The sequence below is a fragment of the Panthera onca genome, chromosome D3 (genome assembly GCF_046562875.1).
Source record: "Panthera onca isolate mPanOnc1 chromosome D3, mPanOnc1 haplotype 2, whole genome shotgun sequence".
NCBI lineage: Eukaryota > Metazoa > Chordata > Mammalia > Carnivora > Felidae > Panthera > Panthera onca.
Window position 1 is genome coordinate 81041802 of NC_138350.1, and position 4661 is coordinate 81046462.

At 38.7% G+C, this 4661-nt stretch overlaps 1 long non-coding RNA gene across 1 annotated transcript; it reads right to left on the reverse strand.

Annotated features, from left to right (window-relative positions):
• Nucleotides 1-2292: 2292 nt before the first annotated feature.
• On the reverse strand, nt 2293-4386 carry LOC132665129 (uncharacterized). Its single transcript, XR_013551435.2, has 2 exons — nt 4257-4386; nt 2293-2451 (listed from the first exon to the last, which is right to left on the reverse strand). It is a non-coding gene; the product is annotated as an uncharacterized LOC132665129 (long non-coding RNA).
• Nucleotides 4387-4661: the final 275 nt, after the last annotated feature.

Below are 4661 nucleotides of genomic sequence, written 5' to 3' on the forward strand. Positions count from 1 at the left end.
CTGATTGTAGTAACATTTAGTCATTGGATTAATAAAGGGGAGGAAGGAACAGATGAGTCTCGGAGAAAAAGAGAAACAAGTGCCTAGAATTCAAGAACTACAAGATTAGGGAAGGTGTTTTGTTTTGTTTCGTTTCCCTGGAATTGTTTTAATTTTCTTCTCTAACTTCAACCCTAGGGTTTGACAATCTTGGGCCTAAAAATAAATGGAGAAGAAGTGGCTGGAGATTGACCATCACAAATGTGTTGGTGTTCAGTGTCCCGGGCAGCATAACTAGACAAGCATGAGAGCCATTATGTTTCTTTATGTTCCCGACACACGGCTGCTTTTTAGAAGTGATACTTAAGAAATTTTGAAATTGAGTGATTCTTATGATCTCAAATAGATATTTTATTGTATTTATTTTATTTTTTTCTCAAATAGATATTTAAAAATAAATAGCTCTCTTCTGGCGTATCTCCTCTATGCTCAAAGCTATAATTTGAGGAGGACCTGAAATATGATTTACATGCTTAATTTCAATAAATGAATAGAGTGTAGAGGAATGAGTTGGCCTCATGATAGCTTTTAATAACAAAAACATCTTCAACAATAGCAAGCATTAACTGAGTGCCTGCATATTTAAATGGACATTACATTTTATAATTATATTACCTTCTACAATAACAATAGGAAGTACTACTAATGTATTCTTCTTTTACAAAATACTTTTTTTTTTTAAAGAATTCTAGACAAATTCCATGGAGCTAGGTATTAACTTTTTCACCTGTCCCACTGACGGCTTCCATGACTTAACCTAACATTATTACAGGAAATCCGAGGAACTTGTACTGTCGTTTGAAGGTGGAAGAAAGACGATGCAAGCTCCTGTATGAGGTATGAGGGTGCCAACCCTGTTGTGACCCTGAAAATGTCATAGGGTGTATGAAACCTAAAAACAAAATATTTTAGGGTTATAGAAGGGTATGGGCAAGTGTCTTAGTCAATGCAGAAGAGAGACATCTGATAAATGAAAGAAAAATTATTTCTCACTGTGATATGCAATTGGTGTATTCGAGGACCATAGGTTTTGTAATTGTGCTTTGGCACAAGTTGGATTTCTCTGATGCTTCCTACATTGATTCATCTTTAAAATCAAGATGGTAACATATTGATTTAACTTAATGGAGGAAAACACAAAAATATATACATATAATTTAGTCATTGATAAATACGAGGCAATGTAGAACTAACAAAATAATGTTCAGTAGTTAATTAGAAGATGTTTCCTGATTTGGTATTCTGGAGCTATGGATAATTAACAATTTCTGACAAGCACATCATCTGAACAAAGGACTCAGTGGCTGTTAATTGAATTATGTCTATGTGTTTGTTACTTCCTTTTGTTTGCTTACATCAGTTTGAGTTCATGATAATAGATAACATTAAAACTGCTTACCACCCCTATGTCTGCTGGTTAAAGGATTAATTAAGTCAGGTTGAATGCAATTCAATTAATGCTCTTTTTTATCTGGCTGCTGTTTGTTTGCTTCTAGACATTTTTGCTAGTGTCTGTAATGAAATCAGATACCAGCCATAGGTTTGAGGTATGGTGATAGCAGTCTGAATGCCTGGGCCCAGCAAGTTTATTTCTGTCGATTAATGATATCTCACTGAGGCATACACTTAGGGATATGGCAGAAAATGAGTAATACAAGATTCAAACCAAAAAAAAAAAAAAAAAAAAACCCCAGAAAAAACCAAAAAATCAAAACCCAAAAACCAAACGCACGCACACACACACACACACACACACACACACACACACACACACAATGATGCAGCTGGCAACTTCCTACAAACAGTTGGAAGCTTATGATGGTTATAGTAGGGTTATATCCCAATAAATCCATGTTAAGTTGAAAATACCATAACTTGAGGGGCGCTTGGGTGGCTCACTTGATTGAGCACCGACTCGGTTTTGGCTCAGGTCTTGACCTCACGGTTTGTGGGATCAAGGCCAGGACAGGCTCTGTGCTGACAGCATGGGGCCTGCTTGGGGCTCTCTCTCTTCCTTTCTCTGCCTCTCCCCCATTTGTGTGCGTGCGCTCTCTCTCTCTTTCTCTCTCTCAAAATAAACTTAAAAAAATAAAATAACATAACTTGAAAATGCATTTAATAATCTAACCTGCTGAACATCATAGCTTGGCCTGGCCCATCTTAATCATGCTCAGAACACTTACATCATCCTGCAGTTGGGCAAAATCATTTAACACAATGCCTATTTTATCATAAAGTGTTGAATACCTCATATAATTAGTTGAATACTTTACTGAAAGCAAAAAACAGAATGGCGTATGGGCACAGATGGCTGTCAGGTTGTTGACCCTCTTGATCCCTGGCTGACTGGGGGCTGAGGCTTCCTGCTCCAACCCAGCATCATGAGAGAGGATTTCACCACATATCCCTGGCCTGGGAAAAGACCAAAATTAAAAATTCAAAGTACAGTTTTTACTGAATGTGTCACCATTGTACAGTAAGAATCGTTAGGTCGGGGACCATCTGTATTCCATATGTGGCTAGGCTTTGTATTGGAAATCTGAGAGAGGGCACAAAATTTTGAGAGTTTGTCTTTGACATCTGAATTTTCAGAATGGTTTCTTATGGGTTGGGAGGGGTTCTACATGGTTTTATAGGCTCTCCAAAATTCTGGAATCAGGTGTTGGTGTGTGTGGGAGGGGTGGGGTGGGGGCAATTTCACAGCTTTTTATCATTTATCAAGAATGAAACAATTACTATATACATTTGAAATATTGAATCAGTGTCAGTAGAGGAAAGAAAACCCAGTAATGACTCGGTCTTTTTATTTCTTTAGAATGAATCTTTGGGTAGGCACAATAAATTGTTTCACAGCATAATTCATTGGGGGCTCTTGAGCTTTAGTTTGTATTATATATTCATAGCTTTTTGTGGCAGCCATAGGCCATGAGTCTTAGGCCTGACATGATGAGTCTACAGGGAGAAGGCTGCAGTTTGTGTTACAGATGCCCTTAAGAGAGTTCCCAGCTGTGTACTCTGCTTTTAAAATGGATGCAAAATTAAACTTACCATAATGACTTCTGTTGAAGTCAGTGAGAATTAGTCTTCAGCTATCCAGGTGCTACAAGATAAAATGACTTATTTAAGCACTCATAAGAGATTTCTGCAGTTGAGAATTGAGGAAATGAACACATGAGTTTATGTCTACTGCATCTTTTTTAATCCTTAAAATGAATATATAAACTTCTGAAAAAGAAACCCCTATCTGAAGCCGCACTAAATGAAGGGAATGAATGCTTTCCCCAGATTCTTAAATTCTGAAAGGAAGTCTTCCAAAGAGGTCAGTTGAGAAAGATAGATTTAGAGAAATCTAACTTAGGTTGAATCTTTATCCAAAAGGTCTGTTGTTAGGTTTGGAGAAAGACAACTCTATTGTTCTACCCTAGGGTAGGATTGACTACAGAGATGGGTTCAAAGGGCTCTCTGTTGGAGGGCATGCCTCTGGATCAGGGTTGAGAATGGCATTATTGTTGCCAAATGCTTGGTCTTGATATAGTAAGCACTCTTCCAACATTAACATTAGTTAGAGTGGTGATAGAAACAATCCGAGGGAGTATTCTGAAGAATTTGAGTGAAATAAGGAAGAAGAAAGCAAAGTCCCTGTCTAGAGTTAACCTGATCTTCACTTCAGAATCCTGGAAAGTACTCCAAGAATTGTGGAAATATCAGCTCATGAACATTGAAGAACCATGCTCAGTGCAAGTGTTTTTACAATCCCAAACCTAAGGTGCCATGTTGCTCTTAATTTGTCTGAGATTGTGAAGCCGCTGTGGCACCCTATCTTCTAACCACATAAGTAAAATTTCTCTCTTTGTAAGCCCACACAGCTTTTCTCCTGGGCTGCAGTTGCGTTGGGCTTCTTTACCAATACCAGAATTTAGTGGGCACAGGTGGACATCTCTGGAGCTAGGACTCAGAGCAACCTTTCTAAATGCTGACTCTCCAAGATTCTGCAAAACATGGAAGAAACCTAGGAAACTAGAGCAGCGCTAAACTTCAAATTAAGAGTAGGGTTCCTGATTTCATCGCAGGGTTCTGGCTAGGAATTCCTAACTTGAGCATAAACTGTGTAGCTGTGTCGGTTTCCTGGGGGGACATATCTGGAACCTGTAAGAACTGATGGTGTTTGGGGCTCAGCAAAGCCTGTTTTCGTGAGAAGCCAGTCGGAATGAACTTGCCTCAGTCTGTATTTATTTGCCTTTCCAGATGTCCTTGACTCTAGATGCCACTTTATTTTTGGTTACTTGCCCTGCTGCTTGGATGAGAGGCTCAGAAATGCCTTGGGCCATTGTGAGGTCATGACTTTTCACCGGCCATTGTTACCTCATCTCTTATCATGATCTGGGACTCAGACTTCCTGGTGTCAATGTCAAGATTTTAGAAACCACAGCAGTTCCTGATTCCAAATCGCAGTGTGATAGGACACACAGAACCTCTGAATAGCTCAGGTTAAGTCCCAGAGAGTCTGATAAATACAGTCTCCACTGGGATTCTATATCTTGGGAAAATTTGGACTGATGTAAGAGAAGTTTTATAAAAGAACTGAGAGATAAAGTTTCTCACTTTTCCTTTCTACTTATGAA